Source organism: Haemaphysalis longicornis, unplaced genomic scaffold (assembly GCF_048455015.1).
Source record: "Haemaphysalis longicornis isolate Haplotype H1 unplaced genomic scaffold, Haemaphysalis longicornis Haplotype H1 scaffold_4, whole genome shotgun sequence".
NCBI classification, from domain to species: domain Eukaryota; kingdom Metazoa; phylum Arthropoda; class Arachnida; order Ixodida; family Ixodidae; genus Haemaphysalis; species Haemaphysalis longicornis.
The window spans coordinates 187,357,060-187,378,533 of record NW_027526361.1 but is presented as its reverse complement, the minus strand read 5'-3'; the positions used below and the strand labels follow the sequence as shown (position 1 = coordinate 187,378,533).

General features: G+C 51.6%; 1 protein-coding gene and 1 long non-coding RNA gene across 5 annotated transcripts in view; one reads left to right on the top strand and one right to left on the bottom strand.

Moving 5' to 3' along the window:
- Positions 1–21,474, bottom strand: part of LOC144179579 (zinc finger E-box-binding homeobox protein zag-1-like) — a 558,265-nt gene that overhangs the window by 156,547 nt on the left and 380,244 nt on the right. The gene's annotated exons all lie outside the window — the stretch shown is intronic.
- LOC144179582 (uncharacterized) overlaps positions 3,163–21,474 on the top strand; it is a 23,582-nt gene continuing 5,270 nt past the window's right edge. The window contains exons 1-2 of the long non-coding RNA XR_013324289.1: positions 3,163–3,302; positions 6,228–6,339. This is a non-coding gene — a long non-coding RNA (uncharacterized LOC144179582). The remainder of the gene's footprint in view (positions 3,303–6,227; positions 6,340–21,474) is intronic.

Here is a 21,474-nt window from a genome sequence, read left to right as displayed (position 1 = left end):
CTCGTCCGCAAATCCGCAAGACCGACGTGTGGCGCACCGAGGACCACCACCCATTGTGCTATCACTGTGGCGAGCCAGGGCATGTTTATCGACGTTGCCCCTACCGCGAGATCGGGCTACCAGGATTCCCACCGACCGCCCGCCGTCATCGTTTTGGCGAACGGCCCGTCGCCATTTCTGAGTACCTCGCCACGCGTCAGTCTTCCGAGGAGAGTCATCCGTCACGTTCGCCGTCGCCAGCCCGCTATGCTTCGCCCACCCGTCGCGATTACAGAGGCTCCCCGACAAGGCGGTCTCCAAGTCCGCGGCGGGGAAACTAAAGGGAGCAACCTTGAGAGGCAACGTTGCCAGTGGCGGAGGCACTGAAGACCTCCCAGTACCATCGACGGCTGACGATGTTACGGCGGCAAACAAGGACGTCGACGCTATCACGAGTGCCGATCTTTCAGTTGCCATCGACGGACACGAGGTAACGGCACTTGTGGACACTGGAGCAAGTTATTCAATAGTGAGCCAGCAGCTCGTGGACCGACTAAGAAAAGTGAAGACACCATGGGACGGACCCCAAATTCGAACGGCCGGCGGCCACTTGATGACACCCGTGGGTACATGCACCGCCAGAGTTAGAATAGGGGACAGTGATTACATCGCGACCTTCGTAATCCTTCCTCAGTGCTGTAAGGACGTGATCCTGGGGATTGACTTCCGTCAGGAGCACGATGCTGTGATAAACATCCGCGAACAGTTCGTCAGTTTTGTGCTATTGGCCGCCGCGGACCAAGCCAACCAACATGACTTGGCGGCTGTAGTGGGGCCTCTAGCTTCGTTTGATCGTGTCACATCAATGCTAACAAGCAGGTAACGCACTGATTAAACGACTTAGGGCTGGTCCTTATTACGCCAATTCTGCCCTTAGTTCGTCACTTTGCGCGAAATTTGCGTTTGTCAATATTTCTTCATGGCTTCTTTAAACCCACGTGTCTGCGCCGCGTTTCGTACTCCGTGCGTCGCAGTAATAAAACGCAAGAAAAACACCGCGCTGAACAGCGTTGAACCCTCTGGCCTCACACAGCGGCGCAACGGGCACCACTCATACAAGCCACTCTGCTCGGCAGTGGAATTCTCGCGAATGGAAGTGGCATCGAGGGAGAAGAACAGAGAAACGGTGGGCAGACGAAGCTGCTTTGGTCTAAGTGCCTGCGTCACCGCAGTGGGCCGGAAGTCAGTGCATTTCCTCGTTGTGGCGCCTATATGAAGTGCAAGAGCTGTGTTCACCAGGCCAGTTGCCTGTTCCGAAGCGCTGTCAACCATCCCAGGACTGACCGACAGACAATGAAAAGGGTGTTTAAATCGGTCCGCTGCTTCATAATATAATTAATATCAACACGCAGTGCGGTAAACTCAGTAGCCGTGGTCGGTGTCCTGTGGTTAAGTGGAACGTTTGGAATACGCCAATTAGATGCTAGTTAACGCACATAGGAGCACACGTACAAAATGTCGCTTCAGGAACACATGTCATTTCTCCGAGAGGGCGGGGAGAGCTGGCGTCAAACCACTGCCGTAGCTAACCGTGCGGCAAGAGCAACTATGCAGTGATGTTGTTCGGCCACCTGTTCAAAATTGGAAAGGCAGGCTGAACCTCAGTACTGCCTCCTGCGACGGGAAGTCTGCTGATTGGTTGGCATAAACGTGTGGAAAAGCAAGCGCGAGAGGGTGTGTCTCTTAACATTTTTAATGCAGCCTGACTGAGTACCGCATTATTGAAAGTTTTCTTTTAAGTGCAATGCACTTCTTAAGCGACCCTGAACCTGCGTCCACCGGCGATGTCCGCGCACGTGGAGATGGGCGCGCGCAGCCCATGGCCGCTGACATGGCACATACCCACGTGGGGGGTTGGCCAGGAATCTCCTCGTCTTCCTTGGCAACCGTGGGGAGATGGGCGCGCGCTGCCTGGCCGCTGACATGGCACATACCCACGTGGGGGATTGGCCAAGAATCGGGCGTGAGAAGGGCTAATGCACCTGCTTAAAGGAGTACTGACACGAAATTTCAAAGCTGAGATCCGCTCTAGCAATCAAGTACAACGACAACACAAATAGGTGCCTGTGAATAAATGCATCTTTCTTTTTTTTGTAGTTGTGTGTGTGTGTGTGATCTCTCTTTCGCGAACATTACCGAACCGCGCAAATTCAACTCGTGCATTCGCACTTTCACATTCTTCCCCTCGGGGAAATGCGGGGAATTTTTCTCCTTCGGAAAGCTTTTTTTTTTCTTTTTTCTTGTCGCCCTTGGCGCCGCGTGCAGCTGTCACGAACCCATCTCACTAACATAAAAGGATAGGTACCAAGGCGTTGGACTGGGCTAGTTGGTACATGTTTGAATGGAACAAGAACCAGCGGAAAACACAGGACCTGTCTTTTTATTGTGGGTCCTGTGTTTTCCGCTGGTTTTTATTCCATTCGAAAGGATAGGTACGCACAGTGCACTGACGCCATGAAAAAATATGTACTGCCTCTTTCAACGCCCTCAACTGCATCGGTCCTTGCTTAATAAGCACGCGAAGATACCATGCCGCTAACCTTTAAGAGGTCACCTTCACGCAGACCAGCGCTCCGCACCGTCCGGTGCGGCTGCCGCGAAGTTGACGCAAAGACTGACACCGCACATCGCCAATACGATGTGGAGCGCTGGCAGCCTTCTGAACATCGTGCCAAACGCACGACATTTTTCAGAAAAACTTTCATCTATATCGAATTAACGCTCAGTGCACGTGATATGTTTATACTTTATACGTTTACATCGGTATACCCTGTGGCAAAAGAAAATTGATCCGTATATATGAAAGTGTACATACGACTGACTGAACAGGTATTCGTTATTCTTTGCGTTAGACAAGCGCGCTGTTTTTTGTTATTTGAGACTGCTCGTCGAATGTATTCCATCGTAAAAAAACGCATTTTTTCCTTCTTTCTCGTGTGTTGGTAATACACTGGCATTCTGGCCGAGAAAATGGCGCTAACCTATTCCCGTAATTTGCGTGGCTGCTTTGACTGGCCACGAAAGCTCCGCGTATTTCTCTCTCTCTGTTCAGATGAGCCTGCTTTCCTCTCTCAAGTTTTTTTTTTCTCCATGAATACGGAACAGGCAATAATACTCGCGTATTTCAAATAGCTTAAATACTGCCTGCTCTGTTCGTATGCCTCAACTTCCTTCTACGCAGACTCATCGGCACGGTCTTTGAGCGTGCTGTCATCAACTTTGGAGATATTGTGTCCGCCAGTCTGACGTCCACGTGAGGTGTGGTAAGAACCTTTCACTCTTTTTATCAACAATCATGCTGTCCGGAAATTTAGTTTAGTTTAAATTTAAATGTAGTTTAACGAAACTCGACAAACCGAAACTTTCGCGTGAAGGGAAATAGTTTGGTAGCTTTTGTTCTACAACTGTAGTCTTCGGCTAAGCAAAACTCTACCTCCGCTTAGTTCGGTTAAACAGAACTCCTGCTGAAGTTACCGTGATTATTACATAAAGTAAGTTTTCGTCAAAGAACGAACAGGGAAGTACGCGAAGACGTCCGGCGTGCTGGCTATTGCCGCAATTTTGGCGGGTTAAGGTTACTTCCAGTTATAACCAGGCAGTACGTTTTTCCTGCCGTGATTTAAAAGCGGACACACAAGCGACCTTCGCTGGCGGAGAAAAAAAGGAGTGTACCACGAACTGAATTCGCAAGGAATTTCGAAGTCTGGAAGTGAGCACTTTCGAGGAAAACAAAGCTGAACGGAATATCAAACACGCCGGCCGACTCCGAAGATTTGGGACGTATAGAACGGTAAGAAAACCATGTCGCATAAGCAAGTTGAGAACGAGTCGTACGTTTTATTTATTTTGTTGGAACTGCTGTCCTTGTTATGATCTGAACGGCAGTTATCCCGTCAGTCGGCCAGCCAGTTATCCCGGGAGGCGAGGCAGTCTGCTTCCGAGGTACGTTTCAGCAGCTCTCGTCTGAGCAATAATGGTACGAGACGTTACAACATGGGAAGTCGGTGACGCTGTCCCTTGCGGCTACGAAGTTGCTGTAGACAGATTTTAGGGGCGAAGCTCCTTAAGGCGTGGGTCTGTCCATCCTCGACGTATGTAGGTAGCCACCTCTAGTTTAGTTCTTGGATTGTTTACTAGATGGCGGTACTTGTATATGATGAAAAGATGCGCTTGGATTGTTTACTAGATGGCGTGGCTACCTCTAGTTTAGTTCTTGGATTGTTTACTAGATGGCGGGGAGCGTTGTAATAAAATCCGTTCGCTGTTGGCGCGCGCTCTGAGTCGCCCGATGGATAAGGCTGCAGATGTGCGAGCCCGCGAGGCAGAAGCGCTCCGTGAAGCTGCGCGACGCCGCCGCCAAGATCCTGCCGTACGAGAGCGGGAGGCCGAAGCGTGTCGTCTGGCTGCGCGACGACGCCGCCAAGATCCCAGCGTTCGAGAACGAGAGGCCCAAGCGTCACGGCAACGGCGCGAGGACCCTGCCGTACGCGAAGCGGCACGGCTGCGGCGCGAAGAGGATCTCCAAAACGTCAGAGAACGGGAAGCGGCGAGAAAGCGCGCCTATCGGCAGGCAGACCCCGATGCAGTGAGAGCTCGTGAGGCGTCTGCAAAACGCATCAGGCGAGCTCAGCCCCAAGGTGCCGACGCGCGGTTTAAGCGAGACTTTCTAGACGTTACGTTCGGACACAGATGTAGTGGGCGAACTTTCACTGAAGAGTCATGGTTTTACCGATGATTTCCCCTTCAGGAGCTTCGCCCACTCATCATCATTCACCCCGTGGATATGCTGTGAATTTTTTTAACGTAACATTTGGCTACCGAAGTGATCGCTGCATAAAAAGCTTGTATCAAAATAAACTTGTTTCCAACAACATTGCGTATGCATATCCGAGAAACCATGAACTCATGCAACATCGGCTCATAAATCCGAGTATCACCCGTGTGTTATAATTTGTGATCTAGATCGGGCTGAGAAACCGTTTGTGTTTCGGTTTTTCATTTAATTTGATCATAACAGACCGTTAGCAAGACACAGGCTGCTGTGAGAAATTATAAAATTATGCGCGTGTTCGTGCGCAGCATAAAAAAAAAACAATTTCTAGGTTCAGGGCATTTCGGCTGTATATGAAGTTTTATTTATCGTGAATCAATAATCAGTGTGCGTGCAATGTTTAGCCCTGCGAACCACTGCACCGTGAGGGAAAAAAAAAACTCCTTATATGTGGAAGTGGAAATACCATTGTTCGGCTGCGCGCTAAAGGGCGAGACGTCGTCCGCCTTCGCGATATTTCCCCGCTCATCCCAGTATACGCGGCACCCGTCTATAAGCGCACCAGGTGAATAGAGAAGTAAGAAGCGCATTCAAGCGCTTGTAAGCGATATGTTATGGGTGGATGGCAGCAGCGAGATGCAAGCAGTGGTACCGTCTGGAAGAATTCATGCTGAATCACTCGAGCAAGTTACCATGTAAACAAAAACCCTCGGATGACGTCGAAAACATTTCAAAGTTTTGCTGCGTGATCAGGTCGCGAGGTTTGACAGGGAGAGAAGGAAAGTTGTTCTTGTCGCGGTGATTGCCTTACCTGTTTGCGGCCCGTCTGTTTAGAGCCAATTGAAGGCCCCACTCAAAGATGCACTACGACGCGCAGCGCTAATCCCTCCAATGCCCCCTTGCGATCGGAGAGACGAAGAATTCTACGCGCATTTGCTATCGGCGCGCCACGTATTGAGCTGCTCCTGGACACAGCGTAAGTGTCGACTGTATGCACAAAAGTTGTGCGTTCCGCGTGCCGACCTCATGAGGATACAACTGATTCCAGAGAGTACTTTGTCTACGATAGATGTTTCAGATTTTAAGGCGTCATTTTGCTTACTTCACGCGGCAGGGCTTCGAAACGCTAGACATTAGATGCTGCGTATACTATTGACAAATTATAGCGCTGTTATCAAGGGGATAAATTGGTCACAGTTGGCACAGGACCGAGGTAATTGGAGAATAATGGGAGAGGCCTTTGCCCTGCAGTGGGCGTAGATAGGCTGCCGCTGCTGCTGGTGATGATGATCAAGGCGAGGCCGGGCTTACAACCCGCTGCTGTCTGTAAAGGTTGTCAGAGATCTTCTGATTGTTTGCCTGATGCAACCCAAACTTTTTGTTGGAAAATAAATATTTGGTTTGGTTTGATTTGCAGCGACGGTGAACTTCCCACTGACAGAGGATGACCGGCCTCCATCGCAACCCACACTTAGAGGCGAAGAAGAGATCCTCCTGAGAGCACGGATGTCATCGCATACACGCACTTGGTAAATACCTCAACTCTATCGCATCCACTAGCGAACTAGTGAAAAAAAAAAAAATCAATGCACACGTGAACGAAAGAGGAGGAGGGCGATGGAGGAGTGAATACGCAAGCGCCGCTAGCAAAACCAAGGTGTTGCCCTCCGTCGTGACGTTTTTGTCTCCCAGATTCGCTGACAGTTTGAAACACCATTGTGCTGCTGTATACAGACGCTGCTCATTCTTAAATATCGTTCCTCGAAAGGCGACAACGCACGGCGGCGTTGGAAGGCGGGGGGCAAGATTCCAGCTGCGGCTTGCTTAGACGACTCGCGAACTCGCAAAAAAGAATAAGTTTATTATCACGGGGATGCCACTTGGCTTGCTGCTGTCACAAAAAGAAACCAAAGCGACGCGGGTCCCTATTTTGCGCCTGCTGTATGGAGACGGCTTGGGCTTGGCGGCCGCTCGCTCAGGCTTGTGTTGCTGGGCGCAAGAAAATTGTCATTGCCGATCTGATGATTTTCTACACTATACACTTAAGGCGCGTTCAGCATTAGTGTTCTCGGAGGCTGGCCTGCCAGCCGAACACTCTCGCTTGGCAGTGAATGAAATTAGTCAGCTGTCTAAGACAGGGACCATTTTTAAGTGGGAATCGTGTACAACCGACACCATGATGCCAATGGTGATAACGCATGAGTGCGCCAGCGCGTTTTGTATCCAAGTGTTCTGGGCTAAAAAGCGATTGCGTGAAAGTATGCACCCGGCGCTTTGCTTCGCCCAATGCGTGGCAAGTGCATTTGATTAGAAAAGTGTTGTTTTCCACAGCATACATAATAGCCGGCAATACTAACGTCCAGTACGGGGGAAGCGAAGTAGACTCGATCTTCGGCGGGGGTATATCGGGAAGCCGGCCGTTCAGTGCAGTTTTCGCAATGTCTTAGTGCGACATGATGTGAAATAAAAAGAAGGGAGGACCGAAACGAACAGAAGATGACGGCATTTTTTTTTTTGACACCGCGACTTACTCTCGTGGTTGTATCAAGCTTAAGTAAATCGCTTTATTAAACTTCTTGGCCGGTCTTCCGGACGAGTAGGTGCAATCGGAACATTTTGCTTTCAAGCCACAACACCACAAATCTTCGCCTAAGTACCGCTCAAGCGTGGCTCCGTAATGTAAAGTAGTTCCCAATTTTAAATTTCGCGCCTCTTACCTTTACGCAACGCTGCTCAAAGTCCCCGTATCGACGATCAGGCGTTGGGATATAATGAAAATGTACATTCATTAATTCTTGGCCCGTCACGCCCGTCAGCGAAAGCGATGACGACAAAGGCATACTATCTTCGGTACTCGGCAAGTGCGCACGGCCGCACCTGTCGGGAACGGCTTTAGTTGCAACACTTCATTCACCGAGTGACGACTCTAGAATTATCCGCATTTTCCTAATTCACAAGCTGGGTTTCTGATTTGTATAAATGTTGCGTTTTATCGGTAATGAAAAAAAGCTTAATCTACTGGACACGTCCCGCCATAGCGCCTGCGTCCACGGCGAACGCAACTAAGGCTGGCATTTATTTCAAAAAGTCAGCCTTCGCTCGGTCGTAAACCTCTGAGCGGCGCAAATGCACCGCTGCGCGCTTCCCGCTACTTGCCGGCAGAGCTAAAAACGGCATCTTTCACACCCTTCCCCCTACAGAGAGTCTGAGAGGGCGAGGGCAGTTGCGCCAACCACCTGCACGCTCAGGAGAGAACGTGAACGCGCACCGAAGGAGAACCGTTGGAGGCCAAGTCGGGTCAAGGCACAAAAAAAAGTGGAAAGAAGACACGGAGGGTGATGACACAAGTCTTGATAAGAAAGTGGGTACAACCATCTCCGTCTTGACCCTAAATCATGCTCTACTTCGCTCTACGAACCATCCATTGCAAGCGCACTCACCGGTGTCACCTGAGTTTGTACGAAGGCTTGGGCGGAGAATTTCTCCCGTCAATCGCGCGCCTTTCTTTCCCTCGACGTGAGTAGCTCTCCAGTCCTCTCTCTCTCCGGCTCGCAAACTCACCGGGACGCCAAGCCACAGTTCCGCTCGTGCAGCAGGTCCCGAGCGCTGCCCCGTTGGCACATTCGCCCAGCGACACAGTGTATCAGCAGTGCACCGGCGCAGAACACACACGCACACCTGTCTTCTCCTCCGCCGGCAAAGAAAGAAAGACGACGAGCGATTCGAGGCGGGCTGTCGCCGCGCGCTTGACGATCGGAGTCAATTGCGAAATGGCGCTCTCATAGGTGCTCTTTCACACTACTGACTGCCGCAGCCCTAAAAGACAACGCGCTGCAGCAGCACCTGTTTTGGCAAGGTGTGTCGAAATCACCCATCTTCTGCGCACGCGTCTCCCGAGCGCATGACCCCTGACGCGCGGTAGATGCACTGAGCTATTTCAATGCTGCCGATCTGTATCCCGCGGGGACTGCTTGCACGGCGCACGTGTGCGGGCGAACGATTGACACGGAACTGCTGCCGCCGAGCTGCCCGTCACAGGTTGTCGCTCTGTAATTTACAGGAGCGTTAATTTCGCTCGAAATGTCAACACGCGGCCCCACGCCTCGCTTTCTGGCCGCATGCTACAGAGAGGAAAGAAGAGCGGGGAGGTATAGCGTTTAATCTAGCATTTCGTCAGCGCTGAGGAACCTGGACTCTCGGCGGCCATTTTCGGAGGGAAAGATTCTGTGCCACTGGCCTTCTCAGTCATCCGCTCAGAAGGCGACTAAGGAACTATTACGTTTTCTACGGGCGACGAACTTGAACACTAGGCTATAGACTGAGAGCCTCTAGTGTCAATCACTGTCAGTGCCTCAGTGCTGGGCATACGTGTCTGGTCCAACTTTTCCTCTTTTTTTTCCTCTCTCTTTTTTGCCCATTTCCCCTTTCCCACGTGCAGGATAGCAAACTAGGCTCTAGCCAGGTTAACTTTCCTGCCTTTCTTCTACATTCTTCCTTCCTTCCTTCCTTCCTTCCTTTTAGGGGTGAAGCTCCTTAAGTCATGGGTCTGTCCATCCCTTGTGTCTCGTGGTACGTGACCGCCGCATGCTTTAGGATATGTCGCAAAGTGGGCCGCGTTGCACGCGCAAGAACCGGCTGCAACCGGCAGCGCAAACTCGGCACCGGGAGCGCGAGCTTGTCTGTGTTCGCCAACGGAGGCGCGAGCGCACGTGCACTGCGAGGGGGAGATCATGCAAGATATCACGCCACGAACGCAGGCAGTCGTTCTCGGAGATCGAACGAGACGCAAGGACCTTAGCTCGTTTCCTCTCGTCTTGTTCGGGCACTGGTTCGCCCTAAATAAAAGTTCTTTCTTTACCGTTGTGTCCCATCCTACGTGACAAATTGTGGTACAGGTGCGGCGTAGTCCTCGATGGCGCGGGGTCTTTCACCAGGTCTGGGCCTGGGAGCATTGACTCCGAAAATAAAAGTTGATTTGTACAATGTACGCACACAGTCTTACGTCTTTCTTAATGATGTAATGGGCGAACTTTCACGGGAGAGTTACGGTTACCGATGATCTCCCCCTCTCGAGCTTCGCCCCACTTATCATCATTCATTCCGTGGATACGGCGTGATTTTTTTTTATGCGTGCACGCATAGCCGCAAGAATACTTGTGGTGGCAATTAATGGCGGCTACAGCTCTTAAATCAACGTCATACACACAGAGGCACTCCGCCACGGGCACACTATTTCTTTGCAGTGGTTGCCAGGACACTGTGGCATCACGGGCAATGTGATATCTGATCGGCTCGCGCGAGGGCCATTCCACGAGCTCACCAGCACAACTCCCTTTATCCAAGGAGGACGTCAACGGAATAGCCACAACTCTCGGATGGCGCATGCAATTGCAGCACTGGCGGAACCCGGACCTGCAGTACGCTCCCCTTTACGCTCTCGACCCGCAGTGTACGTTTCGTATACCTCACGGTTTATCGAGGCAAACAGAGTGTGCTATACCTCGTCTGCGCCTCAAAGTAGCTTACACCAAAATCTTTCTAAACAAAATCGGTCTGATGGCATCACCTCTGTGTGCACTTTGCGGTGTACGAGAAGACACTGAACACCTGTTCTGCGTTTGCCCACGTTTCAACTAGGCGCGAACGACAGCGCGAAGTTTATTACGGGCGAGAACTATCAATATGAAGGACTTTTTAGGCCCCTGGAACAGCGAAGACAGTGCGGTGCGGGGTTTTAAAGCTCTTGTGCGTTTTCTCAGAGACTCCGGACTCGACTCCAGCCTGTGACCGCCTCTGACTTTTGTGTGTGTGTGTGTGTGTGTGTGTGTGTGCGTGTGTCCGTCTGGTGCAGTTTCTTTCATTTTTTTTCCTTTTCTTATTTGCATTATTCATGTAAGCATATAACCCTCATCACATGTTCACCAACCATCTGAAATAGCAAGCCCAGCATTATGAAGGGCTGACCGCTTCGGTCTCATTAAAGAATGTTCTCTCTCTCTCTCTCTCTCTCTCTCTCTCTCTCTCTCTCTCTCTCTCTCTCTCTCTCTCTCTCTCTCTCTCTCTCTCTCTCTCTCTCTCTCTCTCACCGCCAGCATTTCGGCGACGGTGTTTTGTGTTTCGCTTCGAACTGCCATGAGTGAATGAATAACTTTTAATGAGGTGGTGTCTCGCCAGCTTGGCAGCGCGCTTAGCGTGATGCTCCAAATGGTAATGAAATAACGAAGAAACTTGCACAGGCACACACAAGCAATCATACGAACGCACACAAAGCGCTGCGTATCCGACTCAACCTGGACGTCCGCGACGACCAAAGTCTCGTTGACAGATCACGCGGGAGCCAAGAGTTTCGTATCTGTGAAGGCCGCGCCTATCGCAGCTGCTCTGGCCCTCGGCGAGGCGGTGGAAAGCGCGTAATGCTGGAGCTGACATGACGGTTACTTTTGCACAACATACCTCGGTAACCTGAAGAGCCTCTTTCGCCGCCAAGTAGGATTGAGGCAGAAGAGGTGCAGTGATATAGGCGGCGGCCGTAGACTTTGGACCAGACGGCAAATCTTCGTATGCCGTTTATATTGGCTGAGCAATCAATGCGTCATTTTGGAAAAAATTTTCACCGTTGATCCACGGACAGAGCGCGGCAGAAGAACAGACAAGGACAGAGCGCGCGCGCGGAGAGGAATGGCGTCAACCGAGCCGGCGGAGGCATTTGGCTGCCGGTGCCGACCTAGTTGCTAAGGGGGCGCCAAGTCGAAGCGAGCGCGGCTCGCTCCCTTTTAAATGCAGAGCATTTCAGTAACTCACGATGTCACCCGCGTTGGCGTCCGTAGTCCGCGTCCGCATCGCTCCCCCTACACTATATAAAAAAACAATACTTGCCGACGCCAGGTTTCGATCCTACGACTCTGCGGGCGGAACGCAAGGTGCACGGTACTCTACCAACTGAGCCACAAAGCCGACACAGAACGGAAGGTTACGAACGTGCCTTATATCCTTGACTCATTCAACCGTCGGCCAGAGGTGCGCCCTCTCCCCCGCGTCCTCCTCGCCTTCTCTCCGCTCGCAACGCCCTCTCTCGCCACGTTCGGTTCGGGCGCACAACAGGTGGGGACGTGCGCAACACCCTCTCTCGCCGCGTTAGGTTCGCGCGCAAGAACAGGTCGCTAACATCTGTGGCGTGATCGTGACGTCAGCATCACGCGTTCGCGTGGTGGCGATTTCGGTGCTATAACCTATAACACTCTCTCGCGAGGGGCATTGGATTGGATTCGATTGGATTGGCTTGGATTGGCTTGGATTTGGATTGGATTGGATTAAAGTGGATTGTGTTGGATTGTGTTGCGTCATAGCCGCGCCACGTTGCGTCATAGCCGCTCCACGTTGCGTCATAGCCGCGGCAGGGGGTTCACGGCACGTTTCACCATCGACAATGTCTACGCTGGAAGACAACAATTACAACAACAACAACCAATACGTAATCCATACGACTTGCAGGCGCGCCCCCCCGCAGAAATGCTCTGCATTTGATCGTGCCCCTCGCGAGGGGGATGTTTTTTCGTTTGACGCTCCCGTTGTGCGGCGTATCGACGCGTCCCATAATCGCCTGCACGTGTTGTAACACGAGTGTGCAGCGAGTGCACGCCAGAGTAAACGGCCAAGGCGGATGAAATAGGAAAGACGGTGACAAAATGGCGATACTAGTGGCCAACAAACGGGGCCGCAGGCAGGCGATTCCGCTGCTAAAGCGATTAAACGCGACTGACTGGACAGTTAGAACGCAAAGCTTGGTTGATATGGTGTGCGAGCGACGTGCGAGTAACTCCGTGTTATTGGCTTCTGAAAACGGAGCAAGACGTACGCATCGGGCCGAGCCTCAAGTTTTAGAAGGAGAGGAATGAGATGCTCACGCATTCCTACAGATTCACCAGTTAATTTTCGCTAATTTATGCACTTATTCTGAAGGCCGGGGGAGCGGGGGAGCGGGGTACGAGCACGGAGGGTACGAGCTTTCAGTCAGAGCATACAGAGCATAAACGTTACAAGCAGCTGCGATAAACATTCGGAGACTTTATTAGTTTGAATTCGGGAAGATTTTGTTTTGGTATAACCGCTTTCTTGCTTCGACGGTACGCAGTCGTTCCAGCGTTTCCATGCCCGCCCCCCTCAGTTTCTGCGTGCATCACGTTCGCTGAGCTTCGAGCCGGTAGCACCTTCGCCAGGTAGATCGAAGGTTTTACCGTTTCCGCCCTAACAGCAGTAACAACGCTCGTGAAATAAACACCTATTGCTCCTCCTTCTCCTCCTTACGCTTCTTGTTTCTCGACGCACTCACCGCGGCTCACCGTTCTGAAAAACCAGCAACTACCCTAAGCACAATCACACTAAAAAATGCCACACGCCAGTTCATTCCGACGATGAAAGTAAAGTCAAGCCAAGTCGTGTTTGTTTACGAGACATACACAAATTCAACTTTTCAAATTTTTACACTTTTTCCCGCGCTGTGACACTTTTTCCCGCGTGCGACACCAAAAGAGGAGCTCTGAAGAGGAGCTCTGCCACACCCCTCATCCGCACAGCTTGCCCAAAAGCGGCACGCCTACACGGGTTGCGCGGAAGTTGAAGTATCAAAAGTTTACCATTAAAAAAATTGGCCGCGTATCCGCTCCTTTCGTTGCAAATGTCGCCGAAAGACGGACAGTCGATTGGCGCCCCTGCCAAGTAAAGGCCTTCCTTCTCTTTCCCGTTCACCTCTGATGCCATTCCTCTCCCGTCTTGTTCCTCCCAAGGTAACACGCTAGAGGTTTGCTCAAGTTCATTTAAATTTACCGCGTTCTACTGCTCCAAGCCGGGTGCCTCGATGCCAGCGCTGGCATACGGCCGAGACGTGCGTGGATTGAGGCACCCTACTACAACATTTGTAGAACCACGATGCCCTTCCCCACGTGCGTTCCAAGCGGAACATGTATCCAGTCTTGTGGAACGTTTCGTTGCTATTGCCGTTTGACTTCTTAAATGACGCCAGGAGGTATCGCTGGCGACAACAGGCGACGGTTTTCTGCCGTTGATGTATTACTTCATTTGCTATAGCAAAAACCAAGCATTCATGAATTTTTTAATAAAGGAACACTGTAAATACCTTTTGTGTATTGATTTCCTGCCTTATATTTTCGTATTATCTTGATCTTGTTCAACAATGCTGACAAGTATGAACACTGACACCGGACTTAGACATTTAGATTTGGCTGTGAGTATATAAGACTATTGCACAAGTATGATTCAACTTTGGCCGGGTGGCCGAATCGAGCCACATACAGACAGACCAAAATTTCTGCGTTTAAGTAGCCCAAGAAAGACAATCGTCTTTAAAACTCCCGGTGGGTTGCAACCAGCGTGGCGTTTTCCTAGCGTGTAAAAAAACATCACCGGCTGTACTTCAGACACTCCGAGGCAGCTTGTTGTGCCACATGGTGGAAGGCTGGGGCAACTAAACGGCGCAGCGCGGCCCACCTGTCCAGAGAGAGAGAGAGAGAGAAATAACTTTATTCACATAAAGGGTTAGGGCGCGGTGGGCACGACCCGAAGGGTCGCGACGACTTCAGCCGCTCGAGTCACGAGCTCCTTCTGGAGCTGGGGGTCCGAGCGGCCCAACGCCTCCATCCACTGGTCAGGAGAATTAATTGGAGGGAATGGGTCCTCATCACAAGCCCACATTTGGTGTTGGACCGTGGCTTTTTCACCGCAGCGGGGGCAGAGCGAGGATGGGTAGAGGGAGGGGTGGACATGATGGAGGACGGCTCTGCACGGTAGAGACACCTGTCCCGATGTGTCGCTGAAAATGCGAGCGCAGCGTTACTATTGTCTCCTTTCTATGGCAGGCCAGGTCGCTCGGCGCTGCACACACACGGCCGGACGTGTAAACGTCGGCGTATAGCATTTGTTTGCCAACAACTCGCACGCATTTTTTTCTTTGCTATCTGTAAAAGTTGCGATGCCTCCACAGCAACGTTTCAACTATGGTCGCTGTTGTATAGACGGAGCGATTGGCTATGTCTTTCTACATCGGTCGAAGAATAGTGGTTTACATGGACGCACGGAGAGACAAGTCTAACCTGAGGCTCTGTCCGATTCCTGGGGAATCCCAGGCCGTGCAGAGGCCAAGAAAGTATGGCGGTTGGAGTCTTTTAGAAATAACCCGACACAAAACTAGCAACACTTGCGATTACCAGCAAGGAGGCATCAGAGAAATAACACGTGACTGGCCAGAGCCGTGTTGCCGTGCTCAGCCGAGCTGCCGGCAACAAGGACGCGCTCGCATCATGTAGGAAGCGGACGGCGAGAAAAGCTAACGACCAAAGAAAAACGCGCGTTTACAAAAAAAAAAAAAAAAAAAAAACGCGCACAATTAGTCGTAATCCGCTATCTTCTGCTCAGCCGCTGACCATGCGCACACGACAGGAGCAACAGGGACGACGCAATGAAGAAAGAAGCGCTCGAAAGGCTCTCAAGGATAGGGGAACCGGGTGGACAGCATCCCTTGCAGCGCTCGCCGTGTTAATAAGAGTCGCTATTGCTGCAGCCTCCAAGCGAAGGTGGCGACGCGTTAAGTATGGCTCGACTTGGCTCGTTCCGAGCCACGTTGGCTCATGTCCATCCAGGCGCGAAGGAAAGTATGCGAACGGAGAAAAAAAGGAAATACCGAAAAGGGAAGGATTGCGAATCGTACCACGCCAATTGGCCCAGAGAGAAGCCACTGCGTAATGACGCAGTTCGAATGAGAAACGAGGAAAGAAAAATGGAAAGAAACGAAATACTATACATTATTTTGAACGCTGAATCAGTCGGAATGAAAGGATTGTCGTCACAACGACGCGATACGGAGTGAGTGACTGAATGAATTACTTGAATGCGTAGAAGAGGCTAAAAAAACCTGCATATTCACGAAGTGAACCATGACGAGTCGGCGAAGCACTGGGGATCGTTCTTACCGTAAATCACCCATGGTATTGCCCACTCGCGCATGAAAATGAGTGACAACGCGTGCCTACAGTATATACTATTCCAATCCAACCCAATCCAATCGGATACAATTCAATTCGATCCAATCCAATTCAATCCAATCCAATCCAATCCAATCCAAATCCAATCCAATCCCTCGCGCATGCGCAACACCGTGTACACGGACGCCATGGGACAAGCCGCGGAAAAAGCGAGGTCCTAAGGTGCTTCGCCCCTAAAAGCTTTCGGGCCGGGGGGTGGAGGGGGGGGGGGGGGGTTTATGGAACTGGGAAAGGTGTCACCAATCAGTGCATACAATGTTCAAGCGTCCTCACCACAGTAGGTGTCACCCGAGGTCCAATTGGCGCCACACACACCTTGGCGTTCCCCTACAAGTGTGAGTGTCCGGCAAAGTTCTTGGCGGCACTTTATGGTTGGTGTGACGAGAAGGAAGAATTCATTTATGACTGGAAACGTAGTCGGTCAGTCATTAAACTATTATGCCGAGACCGTTCTTCAGAGGGAAGTGTGTGGCCATTTGTACTACTTCGGGGGTTATCCCTAACCCTCTCGACTTGTTCTAACGCCACCGCCGGAACCAAGGGCCTTGCGGGAAGTTGTGCGGGGCCGGCTGAGAAGGTTGAGCATGTCCATGTAAGGCGAACAGGTTGCGCGTCACATCGCTGCCAATACGGGGGCACCTGAGTAAGGCCTTGGGTTCGTCCCCTGGGAGATCAGTTGGCGTAAACTTTGCTGGTTAGGCCTCTCCCGGTCTGTGAAGGCTCTTTAGTCTCGGTTAGAGCAAAATAATTCCAAGGCTGCTGAAGGTGGGATAAGAAACAGCTAATGTCCATTCTCACAGTGCCTTGGTCGAAACAAAAAAACGGTTTCTCATCCTCCTCTTGCTTTGCTGGTGGCCTCTTACGTTCGCGTAAAGATTTTTCTCTTTCCTTTCTTTTCATCGCGCATTTTAAACGATCCTAGAAACAGGCCGGGCATAATCGTTGACAAATGAGTGTTAATCCTGGCAAAACAGTTTTTATGGAAATGACAAATCAGAAATCCCATTTTTCACGCATTTAAAAAGCGGGAGGCATTCCTCTAACAGAAGATAGCCATTACAACTGGCCTGAATTTAGGGATTACTTACGATCTTAGGTCGACAAAGCACACGAATACCGTCCCGGTAAATGCACTTCGGGAACTTGTAAAGACGTCCTTTAAAGTTTTTAACACTAAGCTGTTTAGCGAGTCACAATTTTTCGCGTTCGCAGTCAAAAACACCAAGAAATTGCTGAGCGCGAGCGCGGGCCACGCGGCGACCGCTCGGCAGTTAACAAAAGCAAGAAAATGCCTAGCGCTGGTGAGGGCGTGCCTCGCAACGACCACCCAGCGTCCCCTGCGCACGTTCGTCAAGCCAAGCATACCCGCTTAGGGAGATTGGCCCTATTTTCCAGGCACCGTTGCAGGGGTGGAACAGCTGCGCCATTTGCGCCACTGAGCGCCAAACTTGCTTACCTGCGCCATCCTGCGTCGAACCACCCCTATTGCGCCAAACTCTTTTATTAGCGCCGTCCGGCGCTGCAGAGCGAAACTGAGCCGCGAGATACGACCGCCATGATGCCTCGTGACCGAAAACGTGGCTGAAACATTGTGCTTTTCGTTTCAACGCGCTTATGGTTTCGGTTTCATCATGGCACGAGTGGCTTTAGAAGTTGGCTTTTGCTCAGCTGTAAAGCTGCAGGCACTACGCGCTTTCTCCTCCTTCACTTTTGGATTTCTTTGTGTCGCATTTGCACGATTTCGTTTGCTAGAGCCGGCTGCTGCCACACAACAGAAAATGAGCAAGAGTGAGTGCGGTGTTTTGTGTCATATCGCGATCAGATAGACAACAGAATAATATTCGCATGAAAAGTTGTGGTTTATAACATGTGAACTTCATATTAGTCGACAATTTTTGCAGAGACGGTAGCTGCATGTATTGAACAGACAGGATCTTGGACGCGTTTCCCTCACTTTTTACTTCGGCTCCTTTCTGTTGTGAGGTAATTACTCATTTTCACCTGTGAACTTTGGGGTTAGCTTTGCTTATAAGGAAGATTGTCCAACATTAGCGAGTTTTAGCTGACCGTTTTTCACGGTCCGCTCCGCTACAATAGCAAGCGGGAGCGCCATTGCGCATGCGTGGCTCGCTTGGCCGCGAACGGCATTGGCTCCGGCTGCGCTGAGCGTGCCGCCGATACCGGAGTGGGCCGTCGAAAACGGTTAGCTAAAACTCTCTATTAATTATGCCTTCTAACACGCTCTCATTACCTAGTCTACGGCGTACGTTCGTCGACTCTGGCAACCCCGTGACGGCTGAAGACAAAGCAATGCTCTGCTTCGCACGCACTGAAACCGCTGTTCGATAGAAAAAATGCAACGAAACGCCTTGTATTACGGATTGCCGCCAATGCTGCTATGTAGGGTGCCTCAATGCCAGCGCCGCGGTACAGGGTGGAGACACCCTTTGAATAATCCTGTGCCGCCGCAATTGGGTCAGCGTGCCTTGTTCTTTTCGCTTCCCACGAGACCCAGCAAAGATGAGATGATTCAAACTTCGCCAGTAAACCGCGTTGCCGCGATAATTTTAGCGAGGTTATGATACAATGACTTGCTTCGGCGGTGAGCGAGTGACCCAAAATGGCGGCGCCAGCGTATACGTGCCTTCACCCTGTACGGCGGACGCGTGAATCAAGGCGCCCTACCGCCGTGAGTTCGCTTAACACTGCCGTCTACGGGACACGACGCGAGGCCTGTTATCTGATCCTCTTCTACTGTGCCCGTTATCACGCTTAGAACGGTGATTACGCGGCGCACTTTCTTGGGCCGAAAGTACATAACTCCGCATATTGTAAATTTTCCGATATAGTACAAGAAATGCGTTCCTGGGTCGGAGGAGGTCCTCGTGCACAATAGAACGGCCCAATATAGAAGATAACCAGATTAAACTTAATTGGCAGAAAGCTGGCACCGGCTGCTGTGCCAGCCCCCTGCCAAACGACCTTTCTGGCTGCTGCAAACCTGTTGTGATGAAGTGCCCGTAGACGAAGAGGAAGAGGAGACCGAGCGCGCGGCTGCAAGGAGTGGGTGCAGAAAAAAATCGAACCAGGCCGGTGATCAGGGGACGCCTGTGACGCGCTGGGCTTGAGAGCGCGGCCCTGTGACCGTTTCTGGGAAGACCCGGAGCGCAACCGCTGCTGTTCCCGAGAGCCGTCCGCCGCTGATCCCGACAACCCGTGGGCTGACCGTGCCTGGAGCTGGTGACGCGCTGGGCGAGAGAGCGCGGGTCCGGATTCACCTGGAGGTGGAACCCTCCGCTCACACCCGCTGCTACGCCCTCGAGCCGTGACTCATCGGAAAGGTCGACGATGCCTGCCCGACGTCCCGCGCCTGGTTACGACGGGGCCTAGAACCGGTCATCGAGCCAGCCTCGCCGTGACGTCCTCGTCGACTCGGCACGCATCGGGACTTCAACACCTCGAGGGGCTACGACAAAACCCCGTAGGACGTTTGCTTTCTTTATTGCGGACATTTCCGTTAGCCTCTTGCCTTTTTTAACGCTGATATCTTTCGTCTCGCGTGCTTGCTTTCGTGCCCTAACTTCTGCTTCTTTCGTGTCATGCATAAAGCAACGTTTACTCGCGCACGCACTGGCCACTGACTCGTGACTTTCACGCCAATCCTGGGCCCATTCATTACACCTGCTCCTGCTACATAAGTGCCCTTTGCAGCACGCTTGGAGGAGGCAGCAAGGATGCTCCAAGCCAGCCAAAAAAATGCACGTTTGCCTGCTCTCAGGACTGCTCCCAAACCCACGCACCCTGTTCCACCCTTGCGTTGTCGAGTGGAACGATCTCTAAAACAAGGTACTAACACAACATTCGCGGTCGGCTTTTCAGCTGCATCTGCGCACAGTAATGTATGCTTTTTTCGTGTATGTATGGGGGCTCGCCTGCGGAGGTCGCTTGGAAGTTGCTTGCCCACCCTGGGAAGATTTTTAAAAGTCTCAAACAGACAAACAAACAAACAAGCAAATAAATAAATAAATAAATAAATAAATAAATAAATAAATAAATAAATAAATAAATAAATAAATAAATAAATAAATAAATAAATAAATAAATAAATAAATAAATAAATAAATAAATAAATTTTAAGCAATATGATACATCTGTCTATCCCACTTTAAAATAACATGATGAAATATCACTCGAACCGGGAAAGAATTGTTCGTCGCGGAGTACACACACGCAATGATCGAACATAATGGTGCAGTGTCTCTTTGGACACCCAGTCACACTTCCCTCCCGGGGAACGAGGTGGCCTACGCCACCGCCGGAGCTCATCTTCACCGGGCATCCCAGAAGAGGACTTTGTAAAGACTCCTTAACGCCCCTCACTTAAACCTCCACCGACATCCTCTACCAATCCGCTTCCTCTAGCAACGTAGCCCAACGCGCCCATACCCCTCCTCACCCTTCTCTGTCTACTGCAGGCGCCCGGATATGCATGGTGCCTACTTCAAACTAACAGGTACCTCCATCTCCACCACATTTCTCCTACCTACCAACCAAACTGCACCCCCCCCCCCCCCCTGCAATGGCCCCCACCCCCTCATCCCGCCTGGACGTGGTCAACCAACCCACTACCCACTACCACCTGAAGCGCTGGCCGTGCGCGTTGCAGAGCTTCGCGTTCATAGTCCAGGAGGCCCTTATCTCTCGGGTGAGGATGGCAGCCGTAGCACGTGGCCTACTGGAATAGGGTGGCCCTCGCCGCCCATACCTTTTCCTCCCCTGCCCCTTCCCTATTAGATGCGACGCTGAGAGGAGCATCTCTTGCCGGCGACCCTGTCCTTCCTGCATCGTCGTCGTCCGCGTCCGCACAGCTGCGTCTCTCCTCCGCTCGCCTCCTCTGCTCTCTCCGATAGCGCCGATAGCGAACACTCTCTCCCAACAACTGCGCGCGGCGCAAGCGCGCTGTGCGCATGTGCAGCGCCCTCTCTCTCCGCGGTCTCCTCTCCTTCGGGCACGCTGCGCATATAAGCGGAGTGCCGCGCTCCGGCCGGTCTCTCGGTTGACGGTCGTCCGCGCTACGCTTGCTCTCTCTCTCTCTCTCTCTCTCTCTCTCTCTCTCTCTCGCATTACCCGACGATTGCTCACGCAATTCGAGTAATCGACCCAACGGAAACGCACAATGGAACCCCCTTCAGCGTCGCATCACACCAGGGTTCCCGCGAGGGGAGGTGGGCGTAATTTTTGTTTCAATAAACGTCTACCTCCCTCCCCTTTCTTTCGGTCCCTGGCGCGCGCGCGCACGCACGCACGCATGCACGCACGCACACGCGCACGCGCGCGCACACACACACTGTCTCTCGCTTCACACGCACGCAAACGCACGCACGTACAGACACAAGAAGGTCACCTCATTTTCCACTCAATATTCCATCTTGTGCTCCCCTTATTGGTATTTCCTGCTTTTCCTTATATTTTGGTTGGCAAGAGTTGAGACCCCCCCCCCCCCAAAAAAAAAAAACAAAAGAAAAACATAATACATGAAATTCTCCTCGTCGTGTCTGGCACACGCAGCTATGAAGCATTCTCTCCACGAGCACCCTCACCAAGGCAGCT